Genomic DNA, 17,833 nt, shown 5'->3' on the forward strand with positions numbered 1-17,833 from the left:
TATATGTAACTTGATATTTCTCTGTGGTACCCAGCTTTGGTTTGTAGGTTTTTTCTTTTGAAGTTGTCTGTAAAAATAGGATATTTAAAATAGCTTTCCTTTAGGATAGATGCAATCTAGGGTCCTCCCACAACACATCAGAGTCTCCTACTGTGCACCCAGATGTCGTCATAGCTTTGTATTTTCTCCTAGCAATTGGATGTCTCACTGTGGCCTTAGCCTCTTCCTAGTTCCCAAGAGAGGACTAATCCTGGCCTTGGTCATTCCTCTTTCCTTCCCTGTCAGGAGCTGTTTGACAGTGTGGCCCTTTGCTGATTGGCAGGTTTATTGCTTCCTTAACTTTATATATTTTGGATACTAACTCTTCCTAGATTGTTGCAAATAACTTCTTCCAGTGTGAGTCTTATTTCTTCACTTCACTGGATTTTTGTGAAACACAAGTCCTTTAGGGTAGAACATGGTTTGGATGAGTATCCCTCAGAGGCTTGGTCCCCCCCAGGGGGTGGCACTTCTGGGAGAAGGTGGACTGCCTAGGGGATGGGGTCTGAAGGGAGGTCTTTAGGTCATTGGGGAAGGGGCTGGTGGGACACGCACCTCTTCCACTTTTCTTCCTGGCTCCTGGTGATACTAGCACGGTGTACCCCTCTTTAAAGAGGCTGGAAATATGAGGCCATGGGCCACCTGGTCCTGGAAAAGAATGTCCAGAAGAACCAAAGGCCACAATAAAACAGTTGTCTTGATAAGCTAGTTTCCTTGGGTATTTTGTAATAGTAACAACAAGTTGACAGATATACAGGTGAATTGTCCTTTTCTTTCTTGAGGTCCACACCACCCTGCATTGGCAGCGGCATCCCTGGCACTCTGATTTTCAGAGGTCACCAGAGTTGTCCTTATCTCATACAAGGCTACATTTCAGAAATGCTAGAGGTGGAGCCTGGCAGAAAACTGCCCTGGCAAAGACCCAGGATTCTTTCTGTGCCTTGGGAAGAGGCAGCTCCACTGTTGCTGACCTGAGTCCCAGAAGGAGGATCCAGAGCTGCTGAGTCCTTGGGTGGTGCAGGCTGGAGGTGCAGCCTGGAAGCTCAGCTGTAGATGCATCACCGTGTTAGCACTGCGACTGCTCTCAGTGCTCTGAGAGCCCAAGAGGGAGAAGTCAGGCCTCACTGAATGAGAGAGCAGCTGTGCTGTGGCCTCTGACAGCTGGGGCCTAAACAAGAAGGTCTCCAGCTGTTCTGCAGGCCCCAGCACCTGGCCTGGGCTGAATCAGCTGTGGTTGGGTGCTGGGATCTACAAAGCTGAGTCCCTGCAGAGGCCTTGGCTCTGTTCACAAAGAGGTGAGTGTGCTTGACCCTGGGCATGGTGCTCCCTGCCCTCAGCCCCCTTCTTACCTGGCTCACCCCCACAGTCTCAAAGGCGGCTGAGCCTTCTGGTGGGAGGTGTAGACTCCATCTGACAACAGGAGCAGCTCCAGGAGCCAAGGTCTGACCACTCTCAGGGCTACTGGGCTGAGGGCAGAGCCACACATCTGTGCCCCTCCTTCCCACAGAGGCTGACGGAGAGCCAGGTGAGAGCTCGCATGCCTGACAGAGCTGAGAGGGAGTGAGTGCAAGAGCTTGGTCACTTCTTCCCCTCTGTCTCCTGCCATCCCAAACCCTTCTCTAGCCCCTCATTTCCTCCTCTCCTTTCCTGACTCTCAGCCAGGGCTCCTGTGGAGTACAGGGGGCAAACATCAGCAGCCTCAGATCTGGTGCCATTATCTTTGTTTCATTTAATCCCACAGCAGCACTAGGGTGCATCAAGGTCTTATCCTACTGCCGAAGAATCTAAGCTCACAGAGGTTTCCAGCTTCTTCAGATCATTGCTCAGGAGCAGCGGGTCAAGAACAAGCCCCCAGAATGCCAGCACTAAGCTTGTGTCCTTCCTAGGCTGCCACATGTGTGGATAGCTCCACATGAGCACCGGGAATCCTGGGTGATTTAAGAACAACACAGGAGGAGGCCTAGATTCCCTGCCTCAATTCCACCTTAACCTCGTCCTCTTTCTCTCCCTCCCCTCCTCTCCCCTTGGCCCCTCCTTGTTCTGAGCACTTTCCATGGTCCTTCTAAGTAAGTTACTGATTAATCCTATTTGCTTAGCCTGCTATGGAGGCTCTATGAAGAGCTCTACGAAGAGCTTTTGTTTCTTTTTTCCTCCCAGACTCTAGTGCCAGTGTGGCATCTTTGGAACCAGACTTTCCCACATGTGCCTAGGTTTCCTATCAGTGGATGAGGATACTGTGCGTGTTACAGACGTCTGAGTCTTCGGGGAGATGTAGAGTGAGAGGAGCCTAGACGAAAGTCCCCATGCAGTCAGGGTCCATGCACCCCATTGTCATACTCACAGTTTAAAGCCTGCCCCTTCCAGGACCACCTGGTCACTGAGCTGGACTTTCCTTTGCAGTGATACAGGGCTCTAAATGACATACAGAAAATAACATGGCTCTCAATCTGTTAGATGTCAGATATACAGAGTTTGTGTTCTCCAAAATTGAACGTCAGTTTAAGGAACAACAGAGCTTGAGAGTAGGAAATCTTGGGCTGGGGATGTAGGCTAAGCCAGCCTGACAAGCACAAGGTCCTGAGTTCAATCCCCAGTACGCCCTCCCCAAAAAAGAGTAGGAAATTTTTATGGAGGGGGAGAGATATAGCTCCTGAGGAACAGGTGGAAGCCTGAGTGGGTTGCCAATGAGTGAGGCCACTTTGTAGAGGAAGACTTATAGAGCAAAATTACAAGGTGTGTACAAAAATCACAAGGTGGATACAATGTTGGACAAAACTATGATTAACCAATAAGATTACAAATATAGTAATATTGAACGAATGCAGAAGCAAGTCATGCAGCAAGAGTGCATGGGGAGAACTAGGACCTTTGTTGGAAGAGATGAGTCAGGAGGTCACCCACCCATGTGACCTATGCCTCTCTAGGCTTTATTGGACCAGGTAATAATGACTTTAGTATACTGTTTATTTCTGGGGTGGAATGTAGGCCTACTCATTTCATCCTTACCTTGAGGCCTGACCTTTAACCAATGCTACTCCTACCACAGCTACTCCTTCCACCTTAACCAGGCAGGGCAGCACCCAGGGGAGCTTACCCTCCCACCCTACCCTATCCAGTTCCAGGATCTGTGGCTTCCTCCTGAGAGCTTCCTGCCTCTGTGTCCCCACAGCACTACTAAGAAGCCAGGCCTCTTCTTTACCTCACTAGGGACACTGAGAAGCCAATACCTGCCCTGTAAAGAGGGAGGACAACACTACCAGTGGCCAGTTCCAGCTGCAGGGTCATCCTCGCCCACCCACAGGACTCAGGGACCAGCACTTTGTCATGTAGCCAGAGCACCCCACCCTGGGCCAGGCACCTCCTGCTCCCTCTCTGCCTTCCTCTCCTCTGCCTCTATTTCAAGCACCTACCCCTGAGCCCAACATTGGCCTTCCTACCCTCTCTTGTGCCCAAATGCAACCCTACCCTATCCTGGAACTCTTGCCTAAGCCTGTGCCCAACCATATGCCCCTTGATATCATGATTGCCTCCCACCTCTGACCTTCAACACCTGTGGCTGGCTAACTTGTGGCACAAGCATTCTGACCTCCCAGATACCCAAGAGTGCCAGCCACCCCAGGATACCTAGAGTAGGGTCTCAGCACAGCCCTGGGGACAGAGCTGTCAGGAGTTCTGGTCCTAACCCTAGTCCAGGTCCAGTCCTGGCTATGCCCTTCCCTTTGGCCCCATGTCATAGTTACTTTTCTTATTGCTGAGACAAAGTATCCCACACCCCAAGTTAAAGGAGGAAAGGTTTATTCAGTTCACAGTTTGTAGAAATATCAGTCCATGGTCAACTGGCTCCAAGGCAGGGTGGCATGGCCAAGAGGCGTCACAGAGGGGAAATAGTTCATGGTGGGCAGAAGTCAGCAGAAACAGTGAGCAACAAATGACAAGCAAGGACCTTCTTTCTGTCCCTTATAGTCCACCCAGGCTGTAAACCCTTAGGGCAGGTAGCATTCACACCCAGATGTACACTAAACCAAGTTGACTGATTTAGTAAGTACACACCCTTAATCCCAGGATCACACACTCTAAATCCAGCCACCTCTAAAATAGACCCACCTCTATGACCGCATGAGGCTTATGGGGGACACCTAGACAGAAACCATAACACCCAATCTGCTTTGTAGGGCACCATGATTTTGTGTAACTTCAGTCACCCCAGCTGCCACCAGGTGCCACTGATATGGTCTCAGCTCAGTGACCAGGTAAGAACATTGGGGGCCCTCCTGGTGGGCACAATGGACACTGCTCTTCCCTGACACCTGTCCTCTGGGACTGTGGCTCAGGGTTGAGTCGGGGAAAATGCTGGGGGCACAAGCTGGTCAGGTGACCAGCTTGTAAGGTTCCATCTCTGTCCTCGCCTGGGACATGGAGGGATCCACATGGTCATGAATGTCCTCCTTGGAGTTGTGATGCTCAGGCCTGGAGCTCACCAAACTTTCCTGTGGGCCGGTGCTACTTCCGGGTGTCCTGGTGCCCCCAGTTAATCATGCCAGCAACTGTGGGAAAGGTGTGTGCACACTCCCAGTTCCCACCAGAGGCAGAAACCTGCAGAGCTTATGTGACCAGTCCCTGGTCACAAAGCCTGGGCCTAGCTCCCACCTCCCCTCCAAGAATGCAGACCTGTACCCCTTTCAGAGCCACTGCTCATCCCCCAGCCTGGCTGTTTTCAGATGCCTGGGCTGAGTCTGGGGTTAGTGGAGGCTGGAAGGCAGCACCAGGGCAGGGTCCTCATCTAGGACCACCCTCCAGCCAGGTGCCTGCATCATCTGGCCCAATTCCACAGGCATTCATCCATCCCCTCTCTCTGTTTTTCCCATCAGGGCAGCTGTACCAACTTTGACCTCCTGAAAACACTCTGTGCCCAGGGCCCCTTGGCCTCCCAGATCTGCCTTCATCCCAGCCAGGACAGCCTCCCCCTGGCTTACTGTTCCCAGTGCCACCACCCTGAAGCCTGGAGCACCAGGCCCCCTTCTAGGATGCTGCCCCTGCTGTATCCTCCTTCCAGGACAGCCTGCAGGCCTGCACTGTCACTGCCACCTCCATAGGCCACCTCTCAGATCCCATGGCCCCAGATGAGAGGTCTTGTTGCTGAATTGGGCATGGCATGTTGTCTTGGATTCTAATAAACCAGAGTTGAATTTTGTTACTGAGTAGAGAGAGGGTCTGTCACTGGGCAGATGTTCCCCTGTCTGAGTTGTGATTATTCTGCACTGCCCAGATATGCATCCTGGTGTCCTGTGGATGCCAGGCATGGTTGACCCCATTGCCACCACTCTGTCTTCATCTGTCACCAAGGGATGGGAAACATGGGTGTCATGTTGAGATCTCAATGAAAAAAAGAACAATGGCTAATCATTTAACAGTAAATGAAACAACTGAATTTATTCTTTTGGGGGGTACCAGGATCAAACTCTGGACCTTGAACTTGCAAGGCTAAACCCCTGACTTAATTTATTCTTTTCATTTGACTTGCTCTAAGGCACAGATAGGTTGAATATTCCCAGGTAGGTTTGTAATCAGTATGGACTTAATGGGTGGATGCTGATGACCATATTATCCCCATGTTTGCAAAGGAAACAGTGTGCTGCAGTAGCTTATACTATGTGGACAAAAGCAACACTCAGTTTAATAAAAATTATAAAACCTTTCATTACAGTGAGCCATGTCTCTAACTGAGAAGGGAGTATGAACTGTTATCTCTCTTCTCCCCACCTTATTCTTCTCACAATTGGAACAAATCCCCCCAGTACAGTGAGGCTCTAGTTTGTTTCCTGATCCCTTTAATCAGAGATGGCATTGATGGAGCAGGTGTTGGTGTGGTGAAGCAGTGCTTGCCTTGGGTGAGAAGCGGGTGGTGGTGGGAGGTGCCTTGGGAGCCCTCAGCTTACTCAGGAGCTGAAGTGCCCTGCACTGTGTGGAGGGTGTGTGGGGGTCAGACAGGGCACTGTCAGTAGGCAGCAAAGATCTGTTAGGATGTCTGTGTCAGGTTCTATGGGCCTCAGACATTTAGAAACCACATTCACACAAATCTGACAGGAATTCCTGTGAGTGGCAATCTTGTTTTGTCAACACCTAGTAGTTTCAGAAAGCAGGCTCCTGGATGCATCTGGGTGGGTCTGGAGGTATGACCTCAGGTACATATGCTTCCTAGCCTGTTCCTGCTCTGCTTCTTGATCACCATAAGCTAAGTAAGCAGCTTTGCTCTGTGCCCTTCTTCCATGATATCCCTGCCCTGGAACCAGCCAGATATGGACTAAAACCATGAACAAATTAAACTTTTCCTCTACATTGTAGGTGTTGTATACGCTGTCTCAGTGAAAAGACTGCTAATACAGATCCCAAGTCTTGGGTCTTGGTACAGCTTCATAAACAGGATGTAGAGGATTTCTTGCCATGTCTCTTTTGCAGAACACACTGGGCTGCAGAATGTTATTGTAATGCAGTGACTCATTCTTGGGCCAGTGTTTTTGATCTCCTGTCTTATCCTGAGGCCAAACTGTATTATAAAAGACAGCCTCTTTTTCTTTAACTGGTCCTCCTTAAATTTGTCCCAGTTATAAGGTGTATTAGCAGTGAGTCCTTTAGAATTGCTTTTTTTGGCCCTCAAAATAAGGTAAAAACTTTTAATGGATAGAGGAGTTGAATGTCAAAAAGATCTAGGCTTGCTAAACTGCTACTTCCCTGTGCTCCACAGACTGGTATGAGTTACAGAAACCAAACACCAAAAGGAAAACTTCTTTCCTATAACAGCCACTCAAGACCTCTAAGAAAGGAGCAGTGCCAGGGAGAATCACAAGAAAGACAATAGAGCTAGGAGTGATAGGGCATGCCTGTAATCTAGCACTTGAGTGGCTGAAACAAGAGGATTGCCACAGTTGGGGCCAGCCTGGGCTACATAGTGAATTGAAGACCAGCCTGAATTACAGAACAGGACCCTGTCTCAAAAAAGAAAGAAAAGACCACAGCAGCAGGCTAGATTACAACCGTCAGTACAGCAAAGAAAACTCAAGATCAAGTACATAAGCAAGTACAGGTACATAAGCCAGACAAGTACATAAGCCAGGGTTACAGAAACAAACCACCTGCCCAGACTCACTAGATTGAATTGCTAAAGTTTCATTCTTTGCTAGACAACAGCCAGCTCTAGGGAAAAAAGTAACATTAGAGTGCTATCTAGTGGACTTTAGTGGTAACTACAACTAAATTTAGAAAATACTGTAGAATGGGTCTTTTTTTTTTTTCAGCTTTAATTGAGTTTATTGGTACATTTTAGGGATACAGTACAGTTACATTCATTGTTGGGATCTTGTACCTCCACATGAAAAGTCTTGATTCTCATGTTTTTCCCCTTACCTCTGCCCTCCCTTCACCCCCTCCTCCCCTCCCCATCTACAAATACTTTATTTTCATCTTTTCATTATCTCACATTTTTTTCTTTTCCCTTATTACCCTTCCCCTTACTCATCCCACATTCCCTACACCTTTAGCTCCTTTCTTCCCTTTTTGAAATGTCAGTAATCTTATTAGAAGATGTGGTTTTTCTATAAAATGGAATATTACTCAGCCATAAAGAATGAGAAAATAGATTCATTCATAGGAAAATGGATACATATTGAAGATATACTCCTAAGTGAAATAAATAAGTCACACATGTGTAAATGCCGAATAGTTTCTCTGGTGTGAATAATCTGCAATAATACATAGAATGGGTCTTTTTAGGAAATCTGGTTTATACTTAAGAAATACACATGCCTATTAATAAATAATACCATTTAAAAGATGGCAGGTTGGTGGCCATTCTTAAGGGTTGGGGGACAGCTTTAACTGAGATAGTATGGTTCAATCCTTCTCTGTACTCTAGAGAAAATGTTGAGCCTGTTCTTCCCTAGTTTCCTTTCTGGTCTGATCCTCCACTGGTGAGGCAGTCAGCTACTAAGACTCCCAATTCTTACCCTTCGAGGTTGAGACTGGCTAATCATGAGCATGTTTTCTCAGTAACTCACTGTGAGCATGAGAAGAGAAGACTTCCTTTTCCTGGTCTCATTTCTGATCTTTCCCTACTATGCTACACTTTCCTTATAGAGGCATGTAAAATTAAGGAAAGAAACAATGTGTTATACTTTAAAATCTCAACCTTCTCTCTCTTCCCTTTTAGGTCTGGTTTCTATCATATATGTATTATAGGGGAAAATACTTTTCCTAATAAGTTGTGGACTTTGAAATTTCAACTATAGATTTGCATGTGGTGGTTATTTTTTGGTATTTAAATGGCTTAAAGTTTTATTTGGACTTTTCCTCTCTGTTAATGATTTAGAAACTCACCTTAAAATTTTCTCAAACTTGTTGAGAGTTGACTTTAGAATCAGTCCCTTGAAGTCAGACTACGTCTCCCTTCGAGAAGTCAGGCTGATGTAACTTACTACTGTTGGTATTTCATGGGCTAGCAACTTACACCTGTGTTTTTTATATGCTAACTAGAATAAAAAGGGAGTTCTCTTCCTTCATGTGCATGTTGGGAGCTGATAAATATGGTTTTACTAATGGGAATTGTGGTTGCTAGGTAATGAGTATAAGTTTAACCTATGAAGCTTAAGAGACAGAAATATTAGATTCAACCTTAAAGGAAGGTTGCCTAGGTAGATAATGCAGGTGCCTTGGAGGCTTCTTTACAGACAGGTGGAAATTCCTTTGAGCCATTTGTTTGCTTCCAGAGGTGAGCTCCTTTGCAGGATACAAAGTGCTGCCATTTAATCTGTCTGGCTCAACCTCTCTCTCCCACCTCCCCCTACCCTCCCCCCCCCCGAATTAGAAAGCGGTGGTTTAGATTTTTTGGTTATTGACTTTGCTAGCAATATTTCTGATAGAGCAATACTATGCAATAAGACAAGCCTCACTTTGCCCGCATGTCCCCACCCCGACCCCAGAATGCTTTGTTCCAGAAATGTAAGTTTGTGCTGCTGGGCAGCTGCCCTGCCCAGTGTATCAAAATGTTTCGTAACTGTTTGAACATTGTGACCTCTCAGGAATGTTCTGCTACTCTGCACCTTTCAGGAATGTTCTGTATTTTTGCCCCCTTGTTTCTGTGAGCTTGCTCACAGCCTACAATTTTCAGAAACTTTCCATAAGTTCACCTCTGTGCTTCAGTGAGCATGCTGACCTACCCAGTAGACCCCTATATAAGGAGGCTCCCCTTTCTAAACAAGTGCTCAGACTTTGAATATGAACTCCACTCAGCCCACTAGGGTAATAAAGGTTTTTCTCCACCTGTTTGAATGGAGAAAATCCATTCCACCATTCAATTCTCAAGTCTTCAAATTGGAATAGCCTTGACCCAGAGCTCTAACACTCAGCTGTAGCACTTAGCTGTGCCTCAGGGATGTGACATTTGGCTGTGACACTGAGCTGTAACACTTGGCTAGAGCACTGCACTGTTTCATGTTGCCATGATGCTTCCTTTTTAAAAACATGATCAGTTATACTTGAAATCAACTGTAACTTGTGTTTTGGGAATACCTACGGGGATAGAAACATGAATTTGGAGGGATAGGGCTGCTGAGTCAGTTAAAGTGGGTAGTCCATGCCACAGCTATCTTCCAGTTTCCTCCAGATGGCAGCCACCTGCTCTGGAGTGAGTTACCTCGGGGTCACCTTAAGGATACAGAAATCAGGTCGAAATTTAAGAGGATACTGATTTGTTTCTCTTGGGAAAACTCATGCCAAAGTTGCACCATATGCCTACCTCCTAGAGCCAAAATAGAACACACAAGAAAATGTTGATTACGATGTTGTTAGGGAATTGATCATGTTAAAGTATGCTGTGACGCCGCCTCACAGGCTGCATTCTCCTGGTACCTCTTGGCTCCTAAAATGACCTCATGCCCTTATCTCTGGTTTCCCTCCCCCACCAAGGCCACAGTGGTCCAGGAAATGGTCTGGAGAAGTTGAAACCTGCTTCTGCAGGTGTGGACCCATAAAAAGCAACCTGGCCTGTGATAGGTTAAAAGTAGCTCACTCTTCATAAATAAGCAATAGCCCACCCCAGAACTGATAAAAGGACCTTCCTTTCTTTGTTCTTCTCTCCTTCTGCTTCTTCCTCCTCTCTCTCTCTGCTCTTTCTCTCTGTTCTCTCTCTCTCCTCCCACCCCTTGAATAAAATCTCCAGCCAGCTCTCTCGGTGTGTGTGTGTGGCCTAGCTGTTGAGCGTCACTATTCCCTTTCACATGTGGTTTCCCAGTTAAAATTGTACTGTCAGAGAGAGAAAAAACAGTTGAAATTACCTTATGTTCAGACTTCCTTTACATTAAAAAAATAATCCTTATTTGTGTTAGAATGTAAATGTAAGACGCAGGAAAACCAGACACTTGGCCCTTAAGGCATTCACTGCCACGGAGCCTGAGGCCATTCTTCCTCACCCTTTGGAATTTGAGGACAGGGTTTCCAAGGCAACTTTAATCAAAGCCTCACCCACTACCACTGAGGCTTCCCCTACCAGTCCTTCTGGTGCCGAGAGTGGGGCTTCTAGGTCAGCCATAATGGCTATATCTATCCTCAGCAAAGTTATTCAGGTTCCTCAAAGACAGTAACCCTTACAGGAAGTAAATGACAAATACTACTCACATTTATATGTCCTCTCCTCTCAGTGATCTAAGACAGATCAAATGAGACCTAAGAAAGTTTTCAGACAATCCCAATGAGTCCTTTGAGGTCTTTAGAGGTCGTACTCAGACCTAGGAACTACATTATAAAAGTGTAATGCTACTCTTAAACATTGATTTCTAGTGAGAGACAAGCAGCATTATAAGCTGCTACTAACATTTAGAGATAAATAATATCTTAGTTTTAGAAGGCAGGCAGATAAGGGAACAGCTGGTTACTACCAGAGATCAAATAGTCCCTATACAAGACCCCTACTGGCCGGCCAAACAGAGAGGAGATTAAAGTAGAAGATGCTTTCAGGTATATATTCTTGAAAGTCTAAGAAAAATGAGAACAAAGCCCTTCAATTATTTTAAATTATCAGCTGTTATTTAACAGGAGAAAGATAAGGACATAGCTAGTTCCTGATTTGATAAAAGGGAATACTATAGTCTTTTGCAACTCAGTCTGCAATATATGGATGGCATACTATCATGTGCCCCAGCAGAAGAGCTCCCCAGCCAAGACATCTGTACTCTACTAAATTTTCTAACAGACTTGGTTTATAAGATCTCTAGATCTAAGGAACAACTTTTTAGCCTTGAGGCAAAATATATTTAGGCCTTATCATATCTAAAGAAGCCTGAGGACTGAGGGAAGAAAGAATTAAACCAATTCTTTCCCTCCCACAACCCAAGACTCTAAAAGAGCTAAAAGGATTCCTAAGCATTACAGACTTTTGTTGCTTTTGGATAGCAGGACATAATGAGTTCGCATGAGCCCTCTTTCAGCTTATAAAGAAACCCAAAAGACATACCCATATTTTAACCTAGGAACCTGATTTAATTTTCTGTCTCATTCTTTCAAGAGGCTAAAACTCAGGTTATTTGATTATTGGTTTAATTTTCTGCTTGGCAGTAGAGTTGGAGTCAATAATAGTTCTTGTCTCTGTAGACATGTTTTGCTAAAAATAAGACTCACTCTTGGAAAAGCTCTTGAGCTTAATTGTCTTTGTACACCTGCGATGGTTAAGATGTAGTGCTTGTGCCATACTTAGAGCCACTTGTCTGTACTTTCTCTACTACCCTTGTCTCTGAAAAATAATGCAGTTTTCAAGTGTTTGATTCAAGGCACTTTTCTCCTCTGTGACTGCTAGATTTCAGAAGCTTCCAGAATGGTTTCTGTTCCCTGGAGCCCTTCCAGAGTAAAGCTCAAAAAAAAAAAAAAAAAAAAAAAAAAAAGATGGCTAGATTTAATCCTGAAACTTTCTAAAATAAATATAAAAGTTTAGTCTAAATTTACCTGCCTTTCAGCACGGACACAGAACTAGACTGTCTTACTTAACATGTCTTACTTCCTTGGCCTCTCATGAGAATGATGCTATTTTGTTTTTTTTGTTTTTTTTTTACTTTCTCAAATTGCATTTTAATTTTTCTATTGCTGGGGATCTAACCCAAGACCTTGCACATGCCAGGCAAGTGTTCTACCTCTGAGCTCACTGCTAACTGGTTTTTATAACACAGGATAGACTAATTTTTATAACACAGATAAATTCACTGATAGAACAAAATATTCCCTGGGAATTTTATGAGTTTAACAATAGTTTTAAACAAAAACAAGTGTTAAAGAATAGGTACAGGTCCAGTCGCCAGAGCACTACCTGATTACATGATTACACGATTTCTCTCCAAGACATCTTGCCAGGCCAGCCAGTATTAACAGATTTATGCTAACTGAGGCTCTAAAAATACTAAAAATCATCATAGGTAAACATTTGCAATAGGACAGATTAAAGCCCTGACAGGCCTTTCTTCCCTGCTGTTTAAAACTCTTACTTAGCTTCAATGGGTGCCACCTAGTATTTTTCTACACTCAGACCTGGATTACGCACCCACCCCTAAAAATAGTTAATATTACCTTTTAACTATTTGCCCCTCTAGAGAAAACGGTTACATATGGCTATCAAAACAGCAGTTTTGGCTATCAGCAGTAACTATTCAACAGCTATAGCTATCAGGGAAACAATTAGAAGCCTATATAGCCAGATATTCCAATCAGATAAACTGTTAGTCTAGGACCCAACTTGAAAATTGTCTTTGCTGGGTCCAGAAATGTAGCTCAGTGGTGCCTCACTGCCTGGCAAGTGCAAGGTCCTGAGTTTGATCCTCAGTACAAAAAAAAAAAAGCTGTCTTTACTTTCACAGGTATAAAAAATTTTTATTTCATCTGAGTTTTATTATAGGAAATCTCAGTTAATTGATCTATAAAAGTTCTGACTAGTCTTATTTATAGTTATAGACCTAAAAATGACAGAAGGGTTAGTATAATTTAACTTGACCAAATACATCTGAGTGCACTCTGGCTTATAAACAAGTCATCTTATGTGTGTATGTCTGTTTGTCAGATTTTTCACAATATATACAGCTGTTTCATTTGAGCTTAAAAATGTTTTCTTTTTTTAGCCATTTTGGATTTTTAAAATATTTGCCTATAACTTAAGTTGACTTATACAAAAATGTTGTTAGAGTTAAAGACATGCTTCCCCCTAGGTTACTAGGTGATCAAAATGATATCAAGATTGGTTTTACAAATGCAATACATATTATTGTCTGTGTATAATGACTTGGAAATCTTTCATTGATCAAAAATAATATGTTAATTGTTATAATTTGATTCTCATAAATCATCTAAAATTTATTGACATAATTAAATGGGGACCCTTGGCTCAAAAGCCTGCTAGATGGTACTTCCCTTGGCGAATAAGGGAGTAACTGCCTGTGAATATTTCTTCAATCTTTGTTCACAAAGGGGACTCCAATAATTTCCATAGCCTTAGGGAAAGCATACTATGAGCATTGCTAAACATGTTATTGTGATATGTTTACATTGGTTATCATCAAAGAGCTAAATTTTTCTGTGAGAAAAAGATGTTATTAAAAGATGCTCTTGGTATAAAACTAAATTAAGGCACAAAGTGTTTCATATAGCTGTGATAGTCATTATTGCTAATTTCATGGTGTGCTAAATGTATTCATGCCTTCTGGGTATACAGGCCTTCCAAGTATTGTTTATGTTAATAACCTTTTTTATTGACTCAGGTATCTGCCTTTCTCATACACCCCAGGTACTTGTGATAAGAGGTACATGTCAAGTTTATGAGATAACCAGTCAAATAATAATTTTCTTAAGAACATATGTGATGTGTTTATTATATGTGTCACCACACTTAGGGATGCTCAGGTACCCAACAATTCAAACAGTGTCACACATTAAAATTAGAGGCTACATATGAGAAACTGCTAAGGTACACCTATAGGCTGGTATGTACATTCTCTTTAGATGGCATACTAGCAAAGGAGAGCAAATTAGGTGAGAGTTTTCTTTGTGTCATTTAATGTCTTGTGATCCGATGGAAGTATTTGACTAAAAGACTATTCTATACTATGACATTTAAGTGTGTAACAAAGATAATATTATCATGATTGTCATGCTAAAATAGTATGTGTGGCTTTTGATCTCAAGTTTTCTCTATAAAACCATATATCTGCTGTTTATTAACATTCTGCAGGGATTCAACTACTAGAACAACCATGGTTAATAAAAAATAGTCCTCTAACTATATTTTATATTTCAAAGTTCTTGATATCCAGGTAAAATTATAAGTCAAGCTCACTTCTCTGACTAAAATGCTTATATATCACTGACCTTCTCTTCTGGGTGTTCAACAACTGAAGTTTAGAGATCAGAATTAGAAAAGTAACCGGACTAAAAAGTCAGCCAATATTTTGACCCTAGCCCTTCAAATTAGTGAGGAGGCAGGACAAAAGGGAACCTTTCTACAGAACCTTACAACTTTGGTGAGACACCCAACCTCCCAAGCAGGGAGATTGCCTGATGTCAGAGGATAGAATTAACAAATATAGTATGCCAAGTGAGGATCATCAAGAGGGAAAGTCTCCCACACTTTCACCAAAGCAACATGGTCAAGCAAAGCCAAGACCCATCCTGTTGCCTGACACTGACAGAAGAGCTAAGAGGCTCTATACATGGTTCAAGGTAATGCTTGAATATACTTAATTGATCTTGATAGATAGCAAGAGGCTAATTTTGATTGACATGTGTCTCACTATAACTTAGTATTAAGCACCCAGTAGAAAAGTATAAGTGAAGATATTAAGTCAAGACCAAAATAATAAAAATAGATGTAAGAAGGGGCTCCAAGTGCTAATCACTTCTGGCAGTTTTCAGCTACACTGATAGTTGACACTGTTATGGATAGGTAAGAAAACCATGGTAGGGCTGGTGATTTAGCTCAGTGGTTCCGGTGCCTGCCTCACAAGCACAAGGACCAGAGATTGATCCCCAGTACCAAAAGCAAAACCATACAAAGAAAACCATGGTAAAATGTATAGGAGTTCAACAAAAGTTTTAAAATTTCTTAGCTAAAATTATTCTTCAAATTGTCTCTATCGTCTTACAGTTTAAACTAGAGAGACTTATGACAAAATATTGGACTTATAGATAACCGCCATCAGTAAAAGAGTCTAACAGCCAGTGGGTTACAATCACTATTTCAGTTTCTAAATGTGGCTTTTTCCTCAACCTGACTTTCCATTCTAGTTCTCATGCTTAGATTACACATACTTTAATTTTTTGAAAATTTTGTTTATTCTTGTCTAGAAGCTGCCAAACTCCATAGAGATGGAACCAACAACAAATGTGCTAGACTCCTTTTATCAGGACCCAGCAGATCAACCTTATATAGAAAGTTCATAACTGCTTAACTATAACATGACTTCTATCTGAGGCACATTAGATCAGCTCTCTGGAGAGGGCCCCTGACTGTGGTCTTCCCCACATCAACCCTTCTCAGCTTGAAGCAGTTAGGTAGAAATTATACCCTTTCTCTCCTAATCACAGTTAGGAATACTTCTTCAGAGGGGTGAATATTGTTAATTAGATATTTTGTACCCAATTAGACAGGGTCAGCTCTTGAGGAATCAATATGAAAGACAACTGAGAAACATTCACTGAAGTTCAGCACTGTATAAAAAAGAAAAAGTATTACACTTATACACTTCCCATAGAGATGATTAGCAGTGATTTACCTTCCAAATAGATATCAGTCCTGTAAGTGGTGACCAGAAATTCTCTAGCTCATTTCTTTTCTGGAAATTCTTTGTTCACTCTATGTATGTGTGCTATGTTACTTGTTTTCTCATTTGATCCCCATTTAATCAATTTGTCTGGGTAACTGTACTTGAAATCTTATTGGTTTGTCATGGTTTTGGCCCACCTTATGTCCACCTCATGATTTTATTAGTTGACTATAGTTTTGTCCCACCTTGTACCTATCTCACCTCATGGCTTTGCTCAATAAAACTCTTGAGAAGCAGAGTGAGTGAGAAACCCATTTTCCAGCCCCCCTTTTGTCTGTCTTCGACAGAAACTATCTTTATCTCAAAAATTCTCCCTGTTCTTAACCTTCATTGTTACTCAGCATTTCAAATATCAAGCAAGTTGAGAGTTATAATGCTTGCCTTATATTATTTGGATTAGGTTGCTTATTTGGATTGAAATAGACAGCCTACTTAGTTAGAAATATTATAGGCAGTCAGGCTGGGCTGGGCCCTAGAAGTCAGTGCAGAGGATGAGAACATATTGAAGCTGTGGCTGGAGGTGCATCTGAAGAAGATTAAAGTCACAACGGCCAGCTCTGCACACTTCCCTAAGGGATGAACAGAAGTTTGAAATTATTGGTACCCCCCTTTTGGGCTTTCCTGTATAGATAGACCATTATCTCGTTGAAGGTAAGTCATCCTCCTCCACTCATCAATACTAAGACCAGTAAGACTAAGAAGACTCAGACTACAGATTATTGACCAAAGTTAATGATGTCATCCATATACCCCTGTTTCTATCAGGTCAATATTACCTAGGCAACTATACTTAAAATCTTATTTGACTATCGTTTTTTATCCCCCTTGTACCCACCCCTCATGACTTTGCTCTATAAAACTACCTTGAGAAGTGGATTCATTGGCAACCCATTTGGGAACCCTCCTATCTCTCAGGGGCTATTGCTATTCCCCATTCCTATTCTGCAGTAAATATTCCTACTCTTAACCTCCATTGTTCCTTAGAATTCATTCTTTGATTTTGGCTACCATGAACTTGGAATATCTGATATCTAGCATATTGGGAGTTACATCGATTCCCCTATATCAAGATTACTTGGTACACTATATCAGGATGGTTGGGCAGATGTGAACACCTGGCCAGCCCACCTGCATCCTCTAAGACTTTTATTATGATAGACAGCTGAGTTAGGTAGAAATATTAGAGGCAGTCAGACAGGGCTAGGCTGTCAAAGAAGTCAGTGCAGATATGAGAACACATTACAATTTTGGGTAGAGATGCATTCATTTAAGGCCAGGCCTCAAGACAGGGACAAACAATAGTGATTGATATTATAAATGGGCATATCACCCGGGTGGGGAACCAAGATCTTAACCCATCCCTTCCAGGAACATTTTCCTTCTTTCTTTCCTTCCTTCCTTTCTCTCTCTCTCTCCTTTCTTTCCTTTTTTTTGAGAGGGTCTCACTATGTAGTTGAGACTGATCTGGAACTCACTATGTAGCCAGGCTGGTCTTGAATTCACAGCAATCCTCCTGCCTCAGCCTCCTGAGTGCTGAGATTACAGACATGTGTGCCACCACACCCAGCCTTTCTTTCCTTGTATCTTTTTTGTACAGGGGAACGAATTGAGGACCTTGCATCTGTGAGGCAGGTGGAAGCACCACTGAGCTAAATCCCTGGTCCCTGATCCTTGTTCTTTCCATGCACACTTGGTACATATTTTGCTTCCGTATTGGATCAATATTATCTAAGTGACTACATCTGTAATCTTATTGGTTTTCCATAGTGTTGTTCCACTTCATGCCAACTCATGATTTTGGTCTATAAAATTTCTTTGAGAAGTGGCTCATGGGCAGCCCACTTTCTGGGTCCCCTTCTGTCCCAGACAGAAAGTATCCTTTCCTCAATAAATTTCTCCTAGTCTTTTTTTTTTTTTTTTTTTTTTTCTGGGGTTGCGCATCCGCCTTTGAT

The 17,833-nt window shown here is 43.0% G+C and overlaps 2 protein-coding genes across 2 annotated transcripts in view; one reads left to right on the forward strand and one right to left on the reverse strand.

Annotated features, from left to right (window-relative positions):
• The window catches only part of LOC104861190 (annexin A8-like protein 1), a 55,863-nt gene extending 55,231 nt beyond the window's left edge, over nucleotides 1-632 (reverse strand). The window contains exon 1 of the mRNA XM_033761780.1: nucleotides 595-632. The gene's annotated coding sequence lies outside the window, so the exon portion shown is untranslated. The remainder of the gene's footprint in view (nucleotides 1-594) is intronic.
• Nucleotides 1-17,833, forward strand: part of LOC104861192 (anthrax toxin receptor-like) — a 72,260-nt gene that overhangs the window by 981 nt on the left and 53,446 nt on the right. Inside the window, exon 2 of the mRNA XM_010622550.3 lies at nucleotides 917-1,334. The gene's annotated coding sequence lies outside the window, so the exon portion shown is untranslated. The remainder of the gene's footprint in view (nucleotides 1-916; nucleotides 1,335-17,833) is intronic.

The sequence above is a fragment of the Fukomys damarensis genome, unplaced genomic scaffold, assembly GCF_012274545.1.
Source record: "Fukomys damarensis isolate Sample0158 unplaced genomic scaffold, DMR_v1.0_HiC HiC_scaffold_1, whole genome shotgun sequence".
Taxonomy (NCBI): Eukaryota; Metazoa; Chordata; class Mammalia; order Rodentia; family Bathyergidae; genus Fukomys; species Fukomys damarensis.